The following is a 26,001-nucleotide window of genomic DNA, read 5'->3' as shown; positions in this document are numbered from 1 at the left end:
AGTTGATTTTTTAACAGTTGTTGGCCTCATTCCCCTCTACCTTTTTTATGACTATATTGTCCCCAACACATTTGGCTCACTTTCCTTTTTTCTCAGCCAATTGTTTACTGTTCACAGAGCTAGCTTGAAGATATCCTCCCACATGAGATGAGAAGGCTGCAGTTGATTTGGCTCCCTGTATATCACACAAGGGCTTTCAAGTCCATGAAAGGCAGGGTCAATACAACGTTAAGAACATGGCACTTGGAGGGAAATAGTTGTGGATTCCAGTACCTTCACAAGTATTTATAACAAGGGACTTCATCTTTTGTATCATCACTTTTGTCATCTACAAAGTGTTTTCACAAAAACTGTACCTACTCAATTGGTTTATGTTATAATTAAATGAGATAATGCACAATGCATGTAAAGTACTTAACACCGGACCTGAACATAGTAAGTGCTCAATAATATGGAAAGTGAGAGAAATGCAAACATATTACTGTGGAAAAAAATATACAAGTTATAAGATATTAGATTTTGCATATGAATTTCTGAAGTAGGATTTGTAAACTGTTGTTCACTGTGAAGCTCATTAAATCTTAGACTAAGTTTACTTTCTAGTTTAACTAAATCAAGCACTTAAATAGTATGGCCCTATCTATACATTACACTCAAAAATCATTTATACGATAGTTACTTAGAAGTGCTTTAAATTTACATATATTATAAAATTTGTACATTTAAAACTCCTAGTTTGCATCCAAAGAAGTTGCCCATTGTGCGTGGTGACACGGCAAATCCTTTATCTAAAGAACAACAGTTAGTAACAGTACTTTTGAGTAAAAAGCTTTTATCTTCTCTTTGTCTACAAACGAAATGGCCTCTTTAAACTGCCACTTCTTTGAGTCAGTGTAGAAATTGTCCCTTGATGTTTCATGGTACACCGGCTAATCTTTCTTGGAATTAGTTGGCAAATGGAATTCACAAGAGTAGGGATGTGCTTTCTGGGACACCATATGCATTGCATCATTATGCAAAGAGACTGTGAGAACCTTCAGATCCTAGAGAAGAGAAATGACTTGCCCAAGGCCACAGCAAGCTGTGCCTCGGCTTGCTGAGATTCTGGAACTGAAACCCTCTGGGTTGTTGACCATCCATCTTTCTCATCACAATCAGCCCCTTGCTGCTTCCATCACATTTACAAAGGAAAGTGGGAAATGATTCATCCTTGTAGAATGTCAAGTAATAATGATGCTCTCTTCCCATTTCATTTAACTGGGCTTAGGTAGAGCAGAGAAGTAGGCATTTATCTCCTTTCTTTTCTTTCTCAGGTATCTCCAGAGTGTGTGAGCTTCTGTTTGAAGGGCATTTCTCTCCTATTTGCCCTCCCTTCCCAGGAGTGTTATAGAGTTGGATTTAAATGACTGGATTCACAGAGAGGATCGTCAAAAGACCAAAGGAGAAGAGAATTGCCCATAGAATCCTGTAAAGTGCTCCAGGAGCCAGTAACTATGGAGCCTTGCTCTTTACTCATTCAGTTACTGTGTTAGCAATAGAAGATTGCTCCCTGTATAGAACTTAATGACTAAAAACTGGAATCATCTTTTACAAGATAAATCATCCTTCTTTAATTTATATTGTGCATATTGTAGCTGTTTCAGGTTTTCAGTAAACATGTGTTGACTGAACGAGCAAATGCTTTTACACTGTTAGCATGACAGAGCTAACAGCCTGTACTGAATAGAAGCTGTAGTTCCCCTTATGACAACAACCACATTCCCAGTGAAGTTTTCTTTATTGAGCCTTTACCATTTGTTATGATCTATGTGACTAAGGGAACACCAAATGCTATACTCAGTTTATGCTACAGGAAGTAGGAAAAATAGGTAACTGTGACTAAACATGAGAAAATTTGGTTTGGCCATTATTGATATAAAAAGAATTTGAAGAATCAACTAACTTCCCCTACAGTTACCTAATGTGAATATTCTTTAAACAAATCATTCACTTACTTATCATTTCAGTGTCTGTTTTCTGGGTGAATATGTGCTAAGTGTCTAACAGTCTCCATCCTTGAAGAGGTCAAAACTTGCAGACAGACATATGGGGAAGTAAGCTTTGTCTAGTGAAGAAGGGGCCACAGGAGACCTACAAAAGTCCTGGAAGCACAGAGGATGGAATGGTACTTGTGGGTTGTCACAGGAGGCTCCAGGGAAAGAATTGGTGGAGACAAGAAGGAGTTTCCAGAAGAAAATACAAGAGAAAGACATTGTAGGAGAAGAAAATGGAATGAATAAAGGCACAGCAGTATGGAAGTGAAAGATATACTCATGAATAAAAGGTCATTCAACAGGGGAAAAAATGTAGGGCATTTAGGAAAAGAATTGGATATGATCACGCCTTGTTAGCAGTTTTGAATATTATCCAGTAAGAAATATGGAGACATACTTGAATTTTAATCAAGGGGAGGATGGGGAGATAGGAAGAGAATTGTGTCTAATCTGTCCCCTCCTTTTCCTTTTCCACCACTACTGCAAATGCTCACTGATTTTATTTTATCCCGACTCTTAGCCGACTTTATACCCTGAGATATTTTGGAGTAAGAATCAACTGGAATTGACGACAAATCTAATGTGGTGGTAGGGAGGAGTCTGAAAGAACGTAATGGACATTCTTGAAGATGCGGATGGATGGTAATGCCATTAAGGAGACACAGATTACTCAGGAGTAGAAAGAGGGTGCCTGTGTGGAAATGTAACACATTTATTTGGGTCATCTGGTACTTGAAATACCTGGATGTTATATCCAGAAACTGGATGGAAATGAAATGTCAAGAATGTAGGAAAGAGTTTGGAGCCTGGTGGTGGAGTTTTAGGGGTCACTGGCATACAGACCATGGCCATATGTGTGATTGTATAAGAAGAGGATTATACACTTTGCTGTACACTTGAAACTAACACAACAATAAATCAACTATACTACAATAAAAATTTCTTTTTACAAAGAGGATTATAAAATAAGGAGAGAGGAAGATCTTGACTAGAACCCTGGAGAGTACTGAGCAGACAAAATAGGATCAAGGGAAGTAATATTATGTACACAAAAGAAGAGAATGCTTCAAGAAGACCTGAGTCAGCAGCAGTAATGCTACAGTAGACAAGGGGGTTGAGACCACAGAGGATCTACTGGATTTTGCAAATTAGGAGCTGACTTTTGTTACCACCGAAACCTGGTTTAGCACACTAGTGGGTTGAGGTGTGAATGAGACTTGAGCAAGGGAAGGCAGGAAGTATGAAATTCTTTCCCAAAAAGTCTGTCCACAAGATGAATGGGAAAGCAGTAAAGTTATTGGAGTGGATACCTTTTGATGCTGTTTTTCTTTTCAGAATTTAAAGATTCATTTAGAATTTCATCAGGAAATTGGGGATCTATCTTGGGATCACCTTACAAAACACTGTGATCAAAACACTGATCTACTGAAATAATCAAATTCACATTATTCTTCTACAATCCATTGCTTAATGATATACTGTTGTTCTACATGAAATATGAATCAATCATAATCACAATTATCTTGCCTAAAGGTAAAATCCATGTTAATAATGCATCTTTCCTCTAGTCAGACACCTATATGTATCATAGAATATAAAACTATATTTCTTGAAACTACAACTTAAGACAAGTATATTTTGAATTTAGATAACCTTCACCACCATCCAGAAAACGTATCTATCTTTTTTGTTCATGTCATGTATATTTCTCCAAAGAAGGCATACAGATGGCCAAGAGGCACATGAAAAGATGCTCAACATCACAAATTATTAGAGAAATGCAAATCAAAACTACAATGAGATATTACCTCACACCAGTCAGAATGGCCATATCAAAAAGTCTACAAACAATACATGCTGGAGACGGTGTGGAGAAAAAGGAACCCTCCTACACTGTTGCTGGGAATGTAAATTGGTACAGTCACTATGGAGAACAGTATTGAGGTTCCTTAAAAAACTAAAAATAGAACTACCATATGATCCAGTAATCCCACTCATGGGCCTATATCTGGAAAAAAACATGGTTCGAAAGGATACATGCACCCCAATGTTCAGTGCAGTGCTGTTGACAATAGCCAAGACATGGAAGCAACCAAATTTCCATTGACAGAGGAACAGATAAAGATGATGTGGTACATACATACACACAATGAAATATTACTCAGCCATCAAAAAGAATGAAATATTGCCATTTGCAGCAACATGGATGGACCTGGAGATTATCATACTAAGTGAAGTAAGTCAGACAGAAAAAGACAAATATCATATGATATTGCTTATATGTGGAATCTAAAAATATATATATATATATATATACAAATGAACTTATTTACAAAACAGAAACAGACTGACTTAGAAAATGAACTTATGGTTACCAGGGGGGAAAGGTGGGGTGGCGGGGGAGGAACAGATTGGGAGTTTGGGATTGACATGCTGTATTTAAAATAGATAACCAAGAAGGATCTACTGTATAGCACAGGGAACTCTGCTCAATACTCTGTAATAACCTAAATGGGAAAAGAATTTGAAAAAGAATAGATACACGTGTATGTATACTGAATCACTTTGCTGGACACCTGAAACTAACACAACATTGTTAATCAACTATACTCCAATATAAAATAAAAGTTTAAAAAAGTCTCATGGAAAAAAAGAAAATGTCTTGAATTAGGACAGAATAGGTAAGAAGATATTTAGTAACAATTTTTGCAGACCCTGATGCCCTTTTGAGTCTTCTTGGGACAACAGGATTGTGTTAAAAGACAGTGCCATTCCAAAAGTCTTCTAGAACCTTGGATTCTTTCTTAGCAAATAACATATTTCTCACTCTTACTCAAGGAAATGATGAAAGTATTGAATAATCAAGGGATTTCTCATTTATGCATTGAGTTAAAGAAAGATATTTTATTGTTACATATCACTGAGAGATGAAACAAAGAATATAGTTGTTAACAAACTTTCAAAGGGATTAGACTAAGTTGAATGTTAATTATGTGCCTAAAGAAAATATCTGGAAATAAATGGTTTTTTAGTAAGTGACTGTCAGAATATACACAGCCAAACTTCCCTTCTGCTTATCCCTTTGTAAGCTTTTTGAATTGAGTGTTAAAAATTAAATAAGCTTTTTATGAAAAGGAAAAACATTTTGATATACTGATTCATTCATCCCCCCATTCTCCAAAAACTGTTTTTAATTTCAAACAGCTATTCATGTTTTAGTAAGAAAAATACCAACTATATTAAGCATAAGGCAATAAAAATGCTTTGATTACAATTAACTTTATGTGCACTGAATGAGAAATGGAATTCTTTATTGGAGAAGTAATAATCAAATCAGTAGATACTACAAAACAAGTTATGACAAATTCTTTAATTATGAATTGCCCTTGTCCACACTTTTCTCTTTCGATAGTCCAGATTATAAATCCAGTTGAAAAAAATAAATAAAACATGATGAATAAGTGAATTTTATTATTTTCCTCCAGTGCTAGGCTTTAGGTTAATATAGGGACAGCAACTTGACATGCCATTGGTATGGGACATTTTAGTACTAATATTATGAAATATGTATTATTTTTATAAAGAACTTTTAGTTAAATTGTGCTTGTTTCAGGTTTATCAGTAAGGAACAGTCTAGGATGATTCTCTTAAAATAAACTGATGGTCTCTAAAACATAAATTATTGGCTTTGCTCTAAAACGAATAGGGAAATCTTGCGATTTCTCCATATGTCATTCAAATAATGTTTTCAAGTCCACTGCCACAGGTTGAGAAACTAAGAACAGAAAAGAGAATAAAGTAAATTTATGGCTAAATACTAATAGTGAATAATTGCTTCAGAAGAAGAAAACATGTCAGTTTCCCACATTTTCCTTAATGGTTAAACATATTTAACAAAATCTTGGTAGCCTTATGGTAAAAGCCTTTTTCCTCATATTTTACTGAGAAGTATTTGCGGCCAGCAGAGTTAATGCAGGCTCATTCAGGAAGCCACAGCACTCTGTGCATTAGGACTCTGCTCTGCGCCCCTGCTTTTAGTCCAATTATCCCACATTGTGGGATGAGGAAGGTCACTGCTCCTGCTTGCTGGTTCTCTTGACGTTTTATGTCTCTGTGACCTTACCATCAATTTATCCAGGGTTTCTCAAAATTAACCAATCTTAAGGATCACCCTGGAACTTCTTAAAATCAGACTTCTAGACCCCTTCCTCAAGGGACTATGATTTTCCTGGCTTAGGGTGGGTCTCCTGAATCTACATTTTTAACAAGTGGGCAAGGTACTTTTTAAGATTAGGTAAATTTGGAAATAACATCTCCTCCTCTGCTCTTATCTCCTGAGGATGACCTCTCTCACCCGTTGTGATTCCAGTCCATGGAATATTCTTTTCCGTGCATGCTTGCATCCAGTCTGTCTTCCATCTTTCTTCATGCACATCCAGTCTGTCTTCCATCTTTCTTCATGCACATCCAGTCTGTCTTCCATCTTTCTTCATGCACACTTGGAGCTGGCACCCGTATGCTTCCATTTTGAAGGGCAGATTCCACTTCCCCATTTTCTTCAAAACCCTGTGGGATTAGAATATCCTCCCCAGAAGCTCTGAAGTTTATGGATAGGAAATGAGTAGAAGACCAACTAGGATTAGATGAACAGGGAGCATACTAGAAATAATAGATGCTCAAAGCAGGAGGACTAGAGAAGACAGACCGGGGGGGGGCGGGGGCAGAGCAGGGATGTGAGTAGGAAGAGCACAAGTTTACAGCACAGGGTGGAAATATAAGGTTGTGGTCAGTGACCTTACCTGGAGGACGTAGTGGCCTGTGCCAGGTGAGGCTAAGGGTGATAAAGGGGCAGACAGTCCTCTCCAGGAGAGACAGGCTAAAAGAGGGTATTGGTACCAAGACATGTACAGAAACAACTGTCATTCAAGGCAGACTATAATAAAATCTCAAAAAGATAATATTAAAAGGTTACCAGGGGCTTCCCTGGTGGCTCAGTGGTTGAGAGTATGCCTGCTGATGCAGGGGACACGGGTTCGTGCCCCGGTCCGGGAAGATCCCACATGCCGCGGAGCAGCTGGGCCCGTGAGCCATGGCCGCCGAGCCTGCCCGTCCGGCGCCTGTCCTCCACAACCGGAGAGGCCACAACAGTGAGAGGCCCGCGTACCGCACAAAAAAAAAAAGGTTACCAGCATTCTGAAGGATGAGAGATCATACATATTTGAGAGGATTAGGATCAACTTAATGGCAAATAGCATTTAATCTAAGTCTTGAAGGATGGGTCAAATTTTGAGAGATGCAGTAGGAGAGGAAGTGTTTTGGCAGAAGGAATTCATTAAGCAATGGCTGAAAGAATCAGTCTGTGAACAATTTAAATGAATTAAAGCAAAAATCTGTAACGTAGATATAGCCTAACACTTTTTCTACATAGGTGATTCTTTCAAGCATCTGGGTGGCTGTTCCTGCCAGTAGACATGACACTCCTGAAGGTAAAACAGATGTTGATGTCATATTTTACTCAAAGTTTCTAGGGATGTGTGTCACATGTAAACATTTGGAATTACCATTATGCTTAGAAATAGAACTTTAGTTAATACGTAAAAACAAAAAGCAACTACCAGCAACCTCCTTAATAAGGATTCTGTCGTTCTTTCATTAAAAAAAGATCAGGTAGTGTTGTAGTTTAAATAAAACTCCATGCCTTTCAAAGAAATGTTATAATTTCCTTTGAAGGACTTAATGAGGCTGAGTCACCGCTAAGAAAATAAGATGTGAAATTAACATATGTGTGAAATTCAATCACACCTCTTATTAACTGGATGTAATGATAACCACAAAAAAAGGTGACTACTTTAAATAAATAAGTGATGATAGAAATGAAAAATGATGTTAATTTAACGGTTGATTAATTGGTCCTCAGTGTATCTCCCAAATCTAGTTTGGGATGGTGGCCTCCAGCTCATACGTTAAGCATTCCAAATGTGTGTCAATAAAACATATATTGCTAAAAAAAAAAAAAAAAAAACATATATTGCTTATAAAAAGTTATACAGAACATTTCTAATAAAGACTTGCATTCAATATGCTACAGCAGGTCTAGCTTATATAAACACACACGCACACACCATGCGCACACACCTTTTACCATGCCCATCTGTTGAGTCAGATGGAAGCACACTACAGATATCTTCCAACCTTAATGTCATGGTAGTGAGGGCCTCAGTCCTGGCTCCCTATCAATCAATTGTATTTTATATCTCATTATGTCAAGATTTTCAAATTCCCCTTGAGGCCATTCACACAGTTTTGCTACTTAATAGAGTATTGATTCATTTTGTTCTTTGTCATTCTATGTTGTAAATGTTTTAAATAATATAAATAATAAGGGAAAAAAAGCCATATTACTGCTTTAAAGTAAATAGCCTGTGATAACCAGACTCTCTATATTGGAAAAAGTTCAAACACTACTAAATTTAAATTGTTATATTTAAACTGTATTATTCAGAACCTCCCATTCAGAGCTATCATCCAAAAGCACAATGTATTGGTTCAGATAGGCATGGTAAAGGTAATGTTAATAGGCGATTAAAAAAACACGTGAGGGAGATAGATAATGGTGTCTGTTCACTAAAATGTGTCAGAAGGATACTCCAAGAGCATTAAATATGAGAGAGAATTGCATTCAATAGCCAGTGAACAAGAACGACATGAGAGAACGTTCTGGGTGTGAACACTAGCAGTGGGATGGGCCAGCTGAACATAATGCAACGTTTTTCCCAAAGGATGAAAGGTTTACATCTGATACAAGTTCCTTTATGCAAAAACACTATACAAGCTCACTATTTCTATACAGAAAATACAGGAGGGAGGTACAAGATATTTTCTTTGAAAATGCACACAATTTGTAGTCAAGAGACTTTCCCTATCTCTTGTATTATTAAAATCATGTTGGTACGATACATTTGTAAAAATTAATAAACCAATATTGATACATATGATCTACTAAAGTTCACAGCTTATTCGTATTTTCTTACTGAATGCCCTTTTCTGTTCCAGGATCTCATCCAGGATACCACATTACATTTAGTCATCGTATTTTCTCAGGTCCTAACCCTGACAATTTTGCATATTGGCCAGGTATTTTGCAGAATGTCTCTCGGTTGGGAATTGTCTGGTTTCACCATGATCAGGTTAGTGTTATGGGGTTTGGGGAAGAAGACCACAGAGGTTAACAGCCATCCTTATTACATCATAGCAAAGGTATATATTATCAACATAATTTATCACTGCTAAGGTTAAACTTTCTCACCTGGCTAAAGGGTCTGTCGGGTTTCTCTACTGTAAATTTACTCTTTTTTCCCTCCTTTCCATATTATACTCTTTGGAAAAAAAGTCATGATGCACAGCCTGGACTTAAGGAGTGGGCAGTTACGTTCCCCTTCCTAGAGGACTGAATATCTACATAAATTATTTGGGATTCTATTGCACAAAAGATTTGTCTATGCTCTCATTTCTTTCTTTATTCAATCACTTTTTTATATCATCATGGACTCATGGATATTTATTTTATACTTTGGGTTATAATCCAATACTACTTTATATATTCTTTATATTTTTTTTGCTCCAATTTTTCTCGTTTTGGATATTGGTAGCTATTTCACTAGACTCCTGTGTCTCTTTGACGTACAACCATCGATGTTTTTTTGTTTTTGTTTTTGAGCACTTCCTTGTTTTCTAGCATCTATCTTGTTATAGATGCTCCAAGATATCTTGTATATTCACTGCCCAGCCCTAGAATCAGGCCATCAGGCATTTCTCTAATGATCCTTGATTTCTTTTATTGGAGAATGATGTTAGAAACCAAGATATGGGTGCTAAGTATGCTCTGTGCTACTGGGGTGTCATTGCCTTCTAGGCCCTCGCAGATGACAAAGCAAGATAATATACATATGTATACTAACCTGTGTATGTGTGTGTGTGTGTGCGTGTGTGTGTGTGTATAATTCTCCTCTAAACATACTTCTCCCCTTACTTATCTATATTCTCCCACTCCAACAGTAAGAAACCTGGCTCTACCGTTTGCCATTCATTATTTATTTAATGGGTCAATCCCCTACTACTTTATTTAAATTTAGAGCCAAATCCTGTTGTTTCCAGAATTTTTATCGTGTGTAAATAGCATTTAACATTTAATTTAAGAAGTTAAATAGAGATATACCTTCCTTTATTCTCTCATACCTACATCACCAGCACCATATGTTTTAACAACAAACAAATCTTCCTCTGAGGTTTGATCTTGTTACCTCATTTGGTGATATAACCACTGGGACCAAAATTACAAATAGGTTATGTTCCAAATGTTTGCTTTCCAGTCAGTCATTTGGAACTTGTGGCTTTTGTTTTGAAACACTTTATAAATAATGGTATGATTTCTAGGCTAGCTCACAAAGGCCTATTTAACTCAGAATACAATTGTAAGGGTATATATATGCAATAAAAAATAATAGAAAGTAACATTAGTAAGTACAAAGGGCAACATTAAAACAATTAAATGAGAATTAGTGTTGTATTAATCTTAGAATATAGTTGCTTAGGCAAAGAAAGCAAGGGTTGAGAGTACGAAGTCCATTAAATGCAGAGAAAAGATCTGTGAAGGGGCAAACCAGCACGGTGACTTCTGAGATTGCTGGAATACACAGAGTGGGATGTAGAGTGGATTGTAATGAGCCTGGACAGGCAAGCAGAAACTTAATTATCGTAAGCTTCATGTGCCATGCCAAGAAGATGGGATTTAAGTTTAGGGGAATGGGAAGCTAATGAAGAATTGTATGCAAAGGCATGGCATGATCTCATTTTTGACTTAACATTACTCTGATGACAATCTTAAGGATGGGTAAGAAAGGGGTAACAAAAGAGGCAGGATCAATTAGGAAAATATTGAAATGGTGAAAACAAGAGAACTACGTTAATGATCCAGTACTCTTGAGGAACAGGAAGAGTGTTCAGATATGAGGGATGATAAAGAGATGGACACTTGGTCTCAATTACTGGTTGTTATCATTGGGGTGAGGGAGGAATGAACATCTATGATTGCCTCTTTACTGGTTTGAGAGATGGGGAAGTTAAAATGCGCATCTGATGGTGCCATTAATCAAGACAGAGTATATGGTAAGAAGAGAAGTCTGTCTTATCTTTCATTCATAATTCAGGTATTTTTATAATATTTTATACCGGAAGTGATTTCCTAAGATACCTGCCAGAAAATGGAAAACACAAAGGGTAGAGAGTTGTTACAAAGAATTTATGTGTATTTATAAGAAAAGATTATCAAAGATGTACCTTCATAACTATAAGAAGTACCAGAAGAAGAAATGAGGTGAAGACAGCCTATACTGCATCTCTCTGAGAGGGAGGAAAGAAAGTGGGACAAAGGCCCAAGGAATCGCCAAACCAGGCTCCAGCCGGGAGTTGGCACCGTCAGTCCAACTGGAGGTGGGTGTGTTTGTAATTTAGGGAGAGAATTGTCTAAGGGAGGAAATATGCAATGGGCTGTTTCTTTGTACAAAATCAATCTTGAGTCAGATGCATGTTTTTATGATATTGGAACAACACCATGGATTATTTTTGTTGTGATTTCTACTCATAACGCTTTCCTAGGGATCTCCTTGGGATATAATTCGATAAAATTAGAACCTTCCTTGCCAGTTAGATAGTATGTGTATTATATGCTCTATTACTATAGTGTATTTCATGTGTGACTTAAAGTTCATAACTACTTATAATAATATTTTATAACAAAGGTTCAATTTTCTAAACACTTAATTTCATCTTTGCTTATCTATTTTCCCATGTGCAAATCAAGGACCTTCCTTCTATGACACCTCTATCTTCCCTCTCATTATTTCTCATGTTGTTTACACACCTGTGGGTACAGGGAGAATAGGACCATAGCAATAGAAAAGCAGGTGATATGCCAGGATCTCTGGAAATTTGAAGCTCTTGAAGGACTAGTCATCACTTAGCATTCATTTTTCTTCCAGAAAACAAAACAAAACAAATGACATTAGCAACAACAAAATCAAACAATCTAGTCCAGACCATCAGTTGTTTCTTCATCTGTGTTAACTGATTTCAATCTGGAAGCTGGCATATAGCCTGGAATTAATTTTTATAATTTGTTTCTTCTCTATGCAAAATGGATCTGCAGGAAACTGATGAAGAGGGTAAGTTTTTATACTCATCTCATATGTAAACTTTATTATACTAATGAATGTGATAAAAATAAATGAATGTGACTAAAACAAAGCAAAAACAATTTGAGTGTTTTTAAGAAACTGTAGCAACAAATAAATATGTGATGAACCAATAAAGCAGGGAAGATCTCTAAATAGAATCATTATTCTTGAAGGATGGTGTTAAAGATAGGAACATTTCTATGGAAGACTCCTGAAGTATACACTTTGAGTCAAACACAATCTGAATAAATACAATAATATCTTAGTTGAAGCTTTTAGCTAACAAAAAAGCAGCCAAAGTCTACACTAGTAACATTAAAAGTAACCAAGAGAAAATTTCAACATTTAGCTTACCATTTGAAAACTTCCATGCCAACAAATATTGTCTGCTTTTTAAATCAACCCTATTTTTTCAGATATTTTTGAGGCTTTGTAGATACACTGAAACAAACATAATAAAAGTTATGAAAAATGCATTGATTAATTTTCTAAAACTTTAGTTCTAATCTGCTATGGGAACTGAGAAATATACTAGACAAACAAGAACATGTGAGCACTCTAACGGAAGAGACAGACAGGAATACTGATAGAGTAGAATACAATGTTCTTTGGTATCAGTAGTGTTAAGAAAAGATTCGTATATTACTGTCTTGGGGAAATTATAAATACCATCCTGAGTAGAAAACTCAAAGGATGAATAGGAGTCTGGAGAAATAAAGATGGGCAATGGATTCTAGAAAGAATTGAGATAGCAGGATGGATGGCATGAAGGCCTGACAGAGATGGACATGAGTGGGAATCATGAAAAAAGTAATAAATCTCATGCAGAAGATATGGGAGAGCAGTGAGACTGGGCTGGGGATGGATTCTGCAGGATCTTGAACAACAAATTGAGGAGTATGGTTTTTGTCTTGGGGGAATGCAAGCTTTAAGCATTTGAGAAATGATTTTATATGTAACAATTCTTTGACAAGGTCATTTTTGTTGGTAGGTAATTGTGAGTAGTATGAGAAATGCACTAAATACTAAATATGGAGAAAACTGTGGGGAAGAGAAGATTTAGAAAACTTGGAAACCATGCATCTAGAGCCACCGAGTGACCTATTGCCCTGAGGCTGGGATACCTGGGAAGTCTGAGGAGATCAGACTGTCCCTGTAGTGCTAGAAACTAGCAGGGCCTCATCCTATCAGGTTTAGACACTGCTCACACTTCGCCATTGAAGCTTATATTAGACCAGTGAAATTAAATGTAGAACAAAGCATTACCTATTTTGAAAAACTGTAATGGTCTTTTGACAAACTGTGGTATACAAAGACTTAGGAGTACAGAGGAAGCACCTCAGGGGCTGCCAAAGTAACAGGGGCAGAGAGCCGCGGAGTAAACTCTGAGATGTGCACTTCTGCTGCCCTTGCTTCAGTCAGTGCAACTATTCAGCTGCTCATTTTTATCTAATTTTACATATAGGGCTTCTGCTTAAGATTTTTATTAAATAAATATTTCTATTATTTAAGAAAACAAAACTGAATACCAATGGTGTACAAGGCCAATATTTCCCAAAGCAGATTTTTAAAAAGTTTCCTTTATATCTAGGTCCATCCACATCTCTACAAATGACCCAATTTCATTCCTTTTTATGGCTGAGCAATATTCCATTGTATATATGTGCTGCATCTTCTTTATCCATTCCTCTGCTGATGGACATTTAGGTTGCTTCCATGTCCTGGCTATTGTAAATAGTGCTGCAATAAATATTGTGGTACATGACTCTTTTTGAATTATGGTTTTCTCTGGTAGAGTGAAGTAAATCAGAAAAAGGAAAACAAATATCATATATTAATGTGTATATGTGGAATCTAGAAAAATGGTACAGATGATCTTTTTTGCAAAGCAGAAATAGAGACACAGATGTAGAGAACAAATGAATGGACACCAAGGGGGGACAGGAGGGTGGGATGAATTTGAAGACTGGGATCGACATACATACACTACTGATACTATGTATAAAATAGATAACTAATGAGAACCTACTCTATAGCTCAGGGAACTCTACTCGGTGCTCTGTGGTGACCTAAATGGGAAGGAAATCCAAAAAAGAGAGGATGTATGTATACGTATAGCTGATTCACTTTGCTATACATTAGAAACTAACACAACATTGTTAAGCAACTATACTCCAATAAAAATTAACGAAAAAGAACGGATAAACAATAAGGTCCTACTGTATAGCACAGGGAACTATATTCAATATCCTGTGATAAACCATGATGGACAAGAATATGAAATGAATGTATATATATGTATAACGGAATCACTTGCTGTATAGCAGAAATTAACACAACATTGTAAATCAACTATACTTCAATAAAATAAATTAAAAATAATAGTTTTTTATATCTAATTCCCAAAGGATTCTTGATCCTAAGAGATTCATTTATTATCTAAATTAGCTTTATGAAACAATTATGAATTGTCATTAACTTTCTCTTTTTGCCACGAAGATTTTTCCATGAGCCGTAACAGGTGTATGAATGACCTTTGGAAATGCTACCTTTAAGATAAACCACACATATGGACTCCACTCTCCAATGCGGTATATTTACAGCATGTCACAACAGTTTGGAGTATGTGGCCCTCAATATCAAGACGCTTTCAGGAATGTTTTCTGGAAGTAGACTTCTTGGGTTTAAATCTTGGCTTTGCCTTTATCCTGGCAAAATTGGGGGGTAAATTAATTAATCTCTGTGTTACTGCAGTTCTTCTAGCTATAAAATGTGAATAATCATAATATCTTCTGTTTAGGGTGACCATGAAGATTAAATCAGTTTATATGTATAAAATATATGGAGCAGTGCCTTTATGAGGCAGAAGCTATATTACTGTCAGCTATTACTATTGGCATTATGTAAGCCTTGGGTCTTACTAAGAAATTGAGCCAGCTTTTGGATTTTTTTTTTGGTTAGTTTTTATAAAATTTATTTTTATTGAAGTATAGTTGATTTACAATATTGTGTGAGTTTCAGGTGTACAGTAAAGTGATTCAGTTATACATACATATAGATCTATTTTTTGTCAGGTTCTTTTCCTTTATATTGAGTATAGTGTCCTGTGCTATACAGTAGGTGCTTGGTGGTTATCTATTTTATATATAGTAGTGTGTATATATTAATCCCAAACTCCTAATTTATCCCCCCTCTTTCCCCTTTGGTAACCATAAGTTTGTTTTCTATGTCTGTGGGTCTGTTTCTGTTTTGTAAATAAGTTCATTTGCATCATTCTTTTTTAGATTCCACATATAAGCGATATCATGTAGTATCTGTCTTTGTCTGTCTGGCTTACTTCACTTAGTATGATTATATCTAGTTCTATCTATGTTGCTGCAAATGGCATTATTTCATTCTTTTTTATGGACTTTAACAGCATTTGCTCAGACTAGTATACCACCTAACAAGTAGTTTGCTTATTGTTTGTTTCTCCGTACTGTAATGTATGGTCACTGAGAGTAGACAGTTTCATGTATTTTGTTTGTTGCAGTATTTCCAGAAATTAAAAGAGTGCCTGGAAAATAACAGGAACTCAATAAGTATTTGCTGAGTTAATGAATGAATTCTTATACCAGTGAACTGGAACTAATACTAGTATCCCTTTAATGCCTCATGTGGTACTTTGATATTTACAGAGCCATAAGGCAACTCCGAAAATACCAAATGTAAGCAAGGGAGATAGAAAACCTATTTATTTTCTTAGAGCTCAGGGCAGGTACGGTTTTAGACTCTCCCATAGCAATTTGGGGGCCCAGTGAAGTTTTTCCAGTATAATTCCACAAGACCATCCCTGTATCACAAACACCTGACTCAAGGATCAAGATGAGGAAAGAGACTTGGTGCCCTCTCCAGGGTATGTAGACCCCAAGATATATCTGAATCTGTGCTCTACTTTCTATAGCCACTGTCCTCATCCATCACAAACTTAGGCATGTCTGTGTGTATGCGCCAGAGATGGGGGTATTCCATCTATACTGTCTGAGTGCTACTGAGAGAGTTTAGGGGTGTGTGTGTGTGTGTGTGTGTGTGTGTCTGTGTGTGTGTGTGCAGAGGAAGAGACAGGGTGTGAGGGAACCTCATTTCACTGCACCTAAGAGCAGATGTGTGCAATCAGATCCACTGCCTGTAAGGAGAAAGGCTCTTTTCTTCTTTGTCCAATCAGGCTTTTGTTGAGCTGATTAGAATCAAAATTAGAGAATGAAGTAGGACAGAGAAGGGAGAGATGGATTCCTATGAGAAGGGACATGATGATACTTCTGGAAACAGAAAATAACCTAGAAAGTCTGGGAAAGTAGAGAGACATATTTTTAAACGACAGAGAAAATTGGGCAGCAGCCAAGATGAAGGAAAATTTGGGGCCAAAATTTGAATAGTTTTTACAAAGTGTGGCTGTGTGCAAAGTGGTAAAATACTCATTTCCACATCTCTTCCAGATACTTTGGTTAAAAACATTAATTTATTTTTTATTTTATTTTTATTTTTTTTTGCGATACGCGGGCCTCTCACCGCTGCGGCCTCTCCCGCTGTGGAGCACAGGCTCCGGACGCGCAGGCTCAGCGGCCATGGCTCACGGGCCCAGCCGCTCCGCGGCACGTGGGATCCTCACGGACCGGGGCACGAACCCACGCCCCCTGCATCGGCAGGCAGACTCTCAACCACTACGCCACCAGGGAAGCCCCCATTAATTTATTTTTAAAGATTTTGGAACCTCTGCTAGCAATCTTTGGAGACACACCCTTGCAGAGCAGGCCACCTTGTAACAGCAGTATGACTGCTACTTTTTCCCCACACTTGTTACTCACATGATTGGTTTACATTGCAATTCTATTTCAAATTCTGTTTCATCAATAAAATAAATATTTAGAAACAGTAACTTTGGATGGGGAAACAGAGGTTTATGAGCTTTTAGGCCTTTTATAATTTTCTAGGTTTTTGATGACTTTGGCTAAACCAATATCCTAAATTTTCTCTAAGAATTGGTCAATTTTTGGAATTAGATATCTAGAGTAAAATTAATGGAAAATGTCATGAAATAGCTTAAAAAAACAATTTCAGTTACATGTTGTAATGTGTCAAAAATACAGAAATGCATCACTCTCATTTCTGCATGCTTAATGGTTATAAAGAGCTGCTATAGAAACAGGGAAAATACTTATAATAATACTGCTAATGAATTTTATTTCAAAATTTTCTATAACTGAGTGCATTAGGCAGAAATCAGTTGAATAAAAGAAATTAATGGGGGAAGAGTTAGCATATGATGAAAGGATTAAATCACTCAAATTTAAAGACATTAACTCAAGCACAGCGAAAATCAAGTGTAAGATGATATTATTGATGATGAAATTTATGTAAGATGAATCAATGAGACAAAACTGATTTTATGAAGAAATTGTAATATTAAGTGAATAAATCACTATACATATATGATCAAAACTATGAAAAATCTCAGAAAGAAAGATGGAACAAACACATCTAATATTATATTGACAGTGAAAGCTTTTGTGAGCCTGGATGATCACTTGTTTCCTTTCAAACTTTCTATTTCTCACCACTGCCCAGAACAAACACTAATTAGCTTTATAAGAATAAAATCAAGTAAACGTTTTGTAAATGAATGAAACGAAGCCTTGCTCCAATAATGGTATTGCTTTTCTCAAAACCCACTAATGAGACCCTATACCTCCATTTATGTATTACATAGATATTCTAGCATGTAAATGAGTTTTACATGTTTGAAATGAGCAGATGCTTATTTCTGATGGCCTTGTTGGCACTTTTTGGGGGGAGTTGAACAAAAAGCTTTGAGGAATACTTGGGAGAGGACAGCAATTCTGCCGTATCTTTAATGCAAGTAGTAACAACTCTTTTTGAATCACTGACTTTTCTTGTTCATTAAATTATGCAGGCCAAGTAGCTAATAAAAAGGTAATATTTCATTATACTCATTCTGAATTTAATCAACTTTTATTTTTCTTTCACTTAACTTTTTATGTTGTCAAGTATCAACCTAGTCTCATCCTCGTTTTGCAAAACACTACTCTGATCATCAAAGATTTGGGAAGGCTAACATAATCTGCCTCATATTTTCTGAATTTCAACATTCTTAGGAGAAGGTGATTCAAATGATTTGTAGAATAATGAAATAACAACCGTATGCAAAGAAAGTAGTGTTACTTCCTTCATACCTTCTTGCTAATGGTAATAATAATATTTAGTAAAAATGAAGGCAATATGTTTTCTATACTTTGAAAGCATCAGAATTAAACACCGCATTTCATAATGAAAATGAGCACATGTGTAAAGAATACCAAAAAGCTAAATATTTATAAACTAAATTTTATGGGCATACCTTGTTTTATTATGCTTCGCCTTACTGCACTTTGCAGATATTGTGATTTTTACAAATTGAAGGTTTGTGGCAACCTTGCCTCAAGCAAGTCCATCTGCACCATTTTTTCCAACAGCATTTGCTCACTTCATGTCTTTGTATCATGTTTTGATAATTCTGGTAATATTTCAAAATTTTTCATTATTATTATATTTGTTAGAGTGATCTATGATCAATTTTTGGATGTTACTATTGCAAAAATACTATGACCAACTGAAGGCTCAGATTATGGTATTGTTTTAGCAATAAAGTATTTTCTAATTAAGCTTTGTCCATTGTTTTTTTTAAGACAGAATGCTATTGCACACTTCACAGATTACAGTATAGTGTAAAAGTAACTTTTATAGGCACTAGGAAACCAGAAATTCATGTGACTCTCTTTACTCTGGCAGTCTGGAACCAAATCTACAATATCTCCAAGGTATGCCTGTAGTTCAGGCATCTCTTTATGTTGTGCCATCTTCTTTTAATAAATCATGTGGCCTCTAAAACAACACCAACAAAAAAATTATCACTGTTTTCACAATAGAAGTTTAAAAAGTATAAATATTATTTCATCCCTGGAATAATTTTATCACAGCTTCTATGAACTCTGAGAAGCACTCTTAAGGCTACTGTAAACAATAGAGTTATACAAGTCCCACCGTTCAGTTTTCTGATTTAAAATAAGGAACTGTTTTGGGCAGAATTCTAAAAGTGACCCACCAAGATTCTGTTCCCTAATCCCTGGAACTGTGAATATGATGAGACACCACACATTTGATTATGTTACCTCACGTGGCAAAAGGGAATTTGGAGACGTAATTAAAGTTACTAATCAGATGACTTTGAGTTAATGAAAAAGGAGATTACCCAGCTGAGTCTAAAACAATCCCATGTGCCATTACAAGACAGAGAGGTTTTCTCCGACTGGTAGCAGAAGACAGAGTTAGAGAATTTATCGATTACTGAGATAGATGGGGCCACAAGATAAGGACCTGAGAGCGGCCTTTAGATGCTGAGAGCAGTTCCTGACCAACAGGCTGCAAGAACAGAGGCTTAAGTCATACAACCACAAGGAACTGGATTCTGCCACTGACTTGAATGAGCTTGGAAGCAGATTCTTTCCCAGAGCCTCTAGGTAAGGGTCCAGCAGTGCTGACACTTTGTGAAACCCTGAGCAGAGCACCCAGTTGAGCTCACCCTGATTTGGGATCTACAGAACTAAGAAATAATAATTGCGTGTTGTTTTAAGTCACCAAAATTGTGTCAATTTGCTAAGAGAGCATAGGGAAGTAATATAGAACTGTAGATTGTTTAAACCTTGACGGGACCTTAAATAAGTCCAAAGTCTAAGAAAAGACAGGTGACAGAGAGAGGATTAGGGCTATTACAAAGCATTGTAAAGACAGGGGAAAAGAGAGTTATTATTTAACCACTAATATTCAAAATATAATTTTTAAGCAATATATTCTGCTTAAAACCAAATTTTTGGAAGAGAAGAAGAAATTAAGGACTCTTTTGCACCACTTACAACATCAATGGCTAGGTTTTATGATGGACTTTATTCCCATACTGTCCATCCTCAAGTTTAACCCTGAAACTGGAATAGAAAGAAGAAGGAGCTGACACAGAGGAAGTAAAAGAATAACCAAAGCTTTATGATCCCTGAGGATTGTGGGAGAGTGAGGCAGAAGACAGAAATAAAGGTAAAGAGAGAGAAATGTCAGTATTCTCATTTTTTCCCTCTCACTTTGGAAACATTATCTAAAGCATTCTCTATGTTTAGCTCCGTGTTTCAGGCTACTGAATGAAAGGCCCTCATGGAATGTGACTCGTGGATTGTGGCCATATCATATGTGAGCCTGCCAGTGTGGAATACTGAAGCAAAAAGCCCTGATATATAGCACTCTTGACCGACCCTTGGGTCACATGACCAGTTTTAGGTTTTCCAGTGATTGTCTTGACTAGGGCTCTAGGCTGCATATATTCACGATGCTAGTTCATTAATTAGTGGGGTTTTTTTAAATTGAAGTAGGGTTGATTTACAATATTACGTTAGTTTCAGGTATACAACAAAGCTATTCAGTTATTTTTTTTTTCAGATTCTTTTCCATTAGAGGTTATTACACGATATTTAATACAGTTCCCTGTGCTACACAGTAAGTCCTTGTTGCTTAGCTATTTTATGTATGGTACTTTGTTAATCCCATACTCCTCATTTACCCCTTCCCTCCCTTTCCCCTTTGGTAACCACAAGTTTGTTTTCTATGTTTGTGTGTTTCTGTTCTGTATATAGATTCATTTGTATTATTTTGGAGATCCCACATATAAGTGATATCATATAATATTTGTCTTTGTCTGACTTACATCACTAAATATAATACTCTCTAGGTCTATCCGTGTTGCTGCAAGTGGCAATATTCCATTCTTTTCTATGGCTGAGTAATAGTCCATTGTATATGTATACCACGTCTTCTTAAGCCAATCATCTGTTGATAAAAATAGGGAACGCTTCATAAATTTGCATATCATCCTTGTACAGGGGCCACACTAGTCTTTTCTGTCTGTACCGTTCCAATTTTAGTATATGTGCTTTCGAAGCAAGCACTAATTAATATTTTGTTTTGTTTTTTAAATTTTCAGATGGCTCATATCAATGCTGCTTTGATTTCTCCCCACAAAAGAGCAAAGTTATAGGTTATCTATAGATATCACTAGGCAAATGGTCACTGGAGGCATCTGACTACAGCTACGGACATATTCTAAAAACATCAGAGGAGAGGACAAATTGCATGCTTTATCATTCTTGCATGGCTACTCCAAGCCTGAACATATGGTGGCCCTTGGGTGGAGCAACCAGAGCTATGGCTCAAACGATCCCCTGAGAGAAATCAAAGTTTAGGTTGGGAATGATTTTCACAGGTTTTCTGTGTCCCTGATGAAGAGGCACTAATGCAAAGAGGACAAGATGGGTCCAATGGTTAGTCATCTTATTCATGGGCAATGTAGGTTGAGGTGTACTCACTCTTGATATGAACAAAGTAAAGTTTCCTTTAAAATTACCCATTGCAATGGTTGGCTACAATGAAGCCATAGTCATACCTGGGAAACTTATAGTTGAATCAGAATCTCTGAGGGTGGGACCTAGGCATCAGTATTTTGTGAAAGTTCCCCAGGATGTTTTAAGGTACAATTAGAGTTGGAAATCACTGATTTAATGGAAGGTCTATTCATGTGCATATAGAGATAAAGCAACATTAATCCTTGTAGTGTGAATCAGTGTTAAAGTGTCTCTTCTTTCTCTTCCCTAAGTTCCTTTAGTTGTGCTCTTATATCAACTTTCCTTCTTCCTACAGAGGTATTCTTCTTTGTGTCATTCTTATTTTCTGTGGTTGCAAAAATCACATATTTAAGAGGATTTAATCAATCAATCAATCAATCAATCTGTCTAAAGTTTCTATATCAAGATCCACATCCACTTGTTATTGCTATTTTTCAAGAATACTGGAAATGGTAATAAAATAATTCCCTATAATTGACATAATTCCTCTTAAATATTAGTTGTGGACTCTCTACTCCCCTTGTTTGATCTCTGCTCCTTCTTGTATTATATAAAGTTTTGCAATAACTATCGTGATAATTAAGCATTTATGCTATACACACATTAGTGAATGCATGATGTTCATTGCTTATTTGACAATGGTATTTAAAATATATGCTCCCATGTCAAGTATCATTTGATGCAAAAGAGAGCAGCAAATCTCTCTCTTGTTGACAAACAATTCAGGCAATAACTCTGAACATCCAAATCTCCACAGTTTCAAAAGAACAAATAAAGCTGTGATATCTCTCTGGTGATATTTTATTGTCATTCCCCATCTCATTTGTTTGTCATTTGAATCCATACTCTCATGATATAGAGAGATTTTCTCTTTTTCTTTTTATGGGTGGTAAAAAGCTTTTAGTGTGTTCTTACTCTTTAGGCTACAGACAAGTTTTGTTTTGATACACTAATAAGAAATGTGTTCTCATGATAAACTTGAAGTATGAAAAGGGAGACTGATTCCTTACAAAGCCAGGCTGTTGATGTTTATTATGTTCCTATCAGAAATATGTTAGGTTTTCAAGCAACACAAAGATATATGGACACAGTTGATTTCTTTCTTGTGCTTGGAGTCCAGTTGGGGAGATAAACCTTACACTTGAAAATTCTCCTTAGAACAATGTAATAATATAAATTCTATACAAATCAAGCTCCTGCATGTGCACTCTGAAATAGGTGAGGCCACATGGCTGCTGTCATAAGGATATGCTTGATTGATTATTGAAGGCGCTTGAGCTGAAGGATGCTTTGAAAGAGTTACAGACGTTTATTGTAAGGAAGAAAATGACATACAAGTGAAACAGTCACACATTTGAGGGTCATGTAAATAACCAATCTTATGGAAAAGCATGGAAAAAAAAACCCCAAGCTGTGCTACATAGAGCTATTTGATAGAGGATTTAGCATAACAGACTCCAAGAAAAGGAATGACTCAAATTGTTTCAAGTTAAGGAACTATCACCATTATTTTAAAAAATGATTTACTTGGAAATAAGGTACCACTAAAAAAAGCTTAACTATTTAGTAAGTAGTTCATCATTGTTTAGTTTTGAGCCCACTTTTCTTTTGTAGGATGAAATAGGACTGACATAGGGTCTAAAGGTTTAGAACTAGCTTTGGGGGTAGAAGAAAAGATAGATGTCAAGCTCCAGAGTAGACTGTGATGAGGGCAAATGCAGGTTGGTGTCTAAGGTGAGTCAGAGATGAATGCCAGAGGAGATGCATCAAGTAAAAGGGAAACAAAGGGTAGGGAGCAAACAAAGAAAAGTATTATAGGGTGTAAGATGTCAGCAACAGGGAATAAAGCAAGCTACAGAGCAGGGCAAGGTGAAAGAGGACTGGAATTTGTTTATGTACTGGGATCCTTGGAGTTTCTTTCTACTGGATGCATGGTTCTTAAGTATATTAGGTAGAGTGAAATGCTCATCATTTGGGTAGGCAGTAAGCATTAAGCACTTTGGGCAGGAATTTGGTTTTATTCCTTCGGATAAGAAGGTAAACACAGCAAAAGCAAGAAAATAGACTGGTATTATTTTCTAAAAACAGATTATTTGTGCTGTGGGGCAGGAAGGAAATGCCACAATTACTAAAAATAAGGTGAATCACAAATCATTAGTTGTCATTAGCTCCTCGTTTCTTTAAAGAGATTGGAGATATGAGAAGAAATAAATGAGGATGTTGGAAAATAGTTACTGTTGGAATAGGGACTAGAAAAAGGGAGAAGGAATTTAAACAATTTGGCAGTCTTTCTTGGCTCTACTGCTTTAATATTACATTAATGTATTTTATGACTATCAGAGTCTTTGTTTGCCAGAACTTGCATATGCCCTGTTAGCCTTTTATAAATGGAGGACCCATCCAAAGAAATAAATTATTGGAAAATATATTTCCAGTTACGTGGGGATATTTGAGGCACAGGATGCATTATGTTGAAGGAATACTTGGGTTTATTGGTTCCTGTTAGAAGAAAATGTATCTTCCATAATGGCTTTGTTTACATCTGAATTTACTTCTGCTTCCAATTCATTTGGCATGTATGCAATCAGTTTGTCAACAAGTAAGAATCAGTAAATCACCCATGGTGTGCACAGAATGTTTTTATAATGCCAAAGGGTCTGTGGTTCCTGTGCCTGTTACAGTCTTCTAGTATTTCTGATCCTTTCCCTATATATAAGGCATGCTGATTCACATCTTCCCATTAAAACAGGACATAACATTTTTAGAGCATAAATTTTTGTGCTACTTACTTTTTCTGTAATGACAGTCCTACTAAGCTAAAGATGCAAGGTTAACTAACTCAGACACATGAACCGATCACAGAGGAGCTTCTGCTGTGTGTTGTGTACAGAAGGCCGTGCAAACAAGGGGGCGTCACTAGATTCCTCTCACCACCCTTCACACGTCTATACTATGGCGCGCATCTCACAGAAGCTGCCCTCTCCTAGTCCATGGACCAGTGCCAAGTAGAGTTCATGGAAGACAGAGCATGATGAGAGTAGTGTATTAAATTTTTAAATAAAAATAAACCATAATTCAAAAAGAGTCATGTACCACAATGTTCATTGCAGCACTATTTACAATAGCCAGGACATGGAAGCCACCTAAGTGTCCATCAACAGATGAATGGATAAAGAAGATGTGGCACATATATACAATGGAATATTACTCAGCCATAAAAAGAAACGAAATTGAGTTATTTGTAGTGAGGCGGATGGACCTAGAGTCTGTCATACAGAATGAAGTAAGTCAGAAAGAGAAAAACAAATACCGTATGCTAACACATATATATGGAAATTAAAAAAAATGGTTCTGAAGAATATAGGGGCAGGATAGGAATAAAGATGCAAACGTAGAGAATGTACTTGAGGACACGGGGAAGGGGAAGAGTAAGCTGGGACGAAGTGAGAGTGGCATTGACATATATATCCTACCAAATATAAAACAGATAGCTAGTGGGAAGCAGCCGCATAACACAGCGAGATCAGCTCGGTGCTTGGTGCTCTGTGACCACCTAGAGGGGTGGGATAGGGAGGGTGGGAGGGAGACGCAAGAGGGAGGGGTTATGGGGATATATGTATACAGATAGCCGATTCACTTTGTTATACAGCAGAAACTAACACAACATTGTAAAGCAATTATACCCCAATAAAGATGTTAAATAAATTTATATTTTCAAAAATTGTTTTCTATTTTAGATTACATTCTTTAAAAATAACCTTCTTCAGAAAATGAGTGAGATTGTGTATTTTTTTTGGTTAAACAAACACAAATGTTTAGTGGTTTTACATAGCAATATAAAAATATGATTTTCAATATTTTTTGAAAAATGTTAGTCCATTCACCCATATACCTATAAACTACTACTACAGACTATAGAACTTTAAAAATAGAGATATTCTGACATCCCCCAAATGAAAAGTTTAACATTATAAAACTGTAACTCTTGGTGCTCATCTTGACAGTCAAGTGAAAACTATGAATGAAGGTAAAGGATTTCTCTTATAGATTTAAAAACCACTTCAACATTGGGTTAAGTTCAAGGAAGACCATTCACTGCATGCATACATGTTCATATATATAATGTATATATATTTAATATGTATATATATATATTTAATCCCTGTCCTCAAGAGAATCATCTTCTAATCAGAGAGATGAACATGCAATAGACAATTTCAATAAAGTGTTTTAAGTGATGTAATTAGAAGAATTAAAGAA

At 36.3% G+C, this 26,001-nt stretch overlaps 1 protein-coding gene and 1 non-coding gene across 2 annotated transcripts in view; both read right to left on the bottom strand.

Annotated features, from left to right (window-relative positions):
- The window catches only part of ZNF804B (zinc finger protein 804B), a 505,156-nt gene that overhangs the window by 255,018 nt on the left and 224,137 nt on the right, over positions 1-26,001 (bottom strand). The window lies entirely within an intron of this gene.
- LOC115853964 (U6 spliceosomal RNA) lies at positions 21,178-21,288 on the bottom strand. The gene has a single exon (XR_004039807.1). It is a non-coding gene; the product is annotated as a U6 spliceosomal RNA (small nuclear RNA).

The sequence above is a fragment of the Globicephala melas genome, chromosome 9 (assembly GCF_963455315.2).
Source record: "Globicephala melas chromosome 9, mGloMel1.2, whole genome shotgun sequence".
Taxonomy (NCBI): domain Eukaryota; kingdom Metazoa; phylum Chordata; class Mammalia; order Artiodactyla; family Delphinidae; genus Globicephala; species Globicephala melas.
The sequence above is the reverse complement of the archived record's forward strand: the minus strand, read 5'-3'. Positions and strand labels throughout refer to the sequence as shown.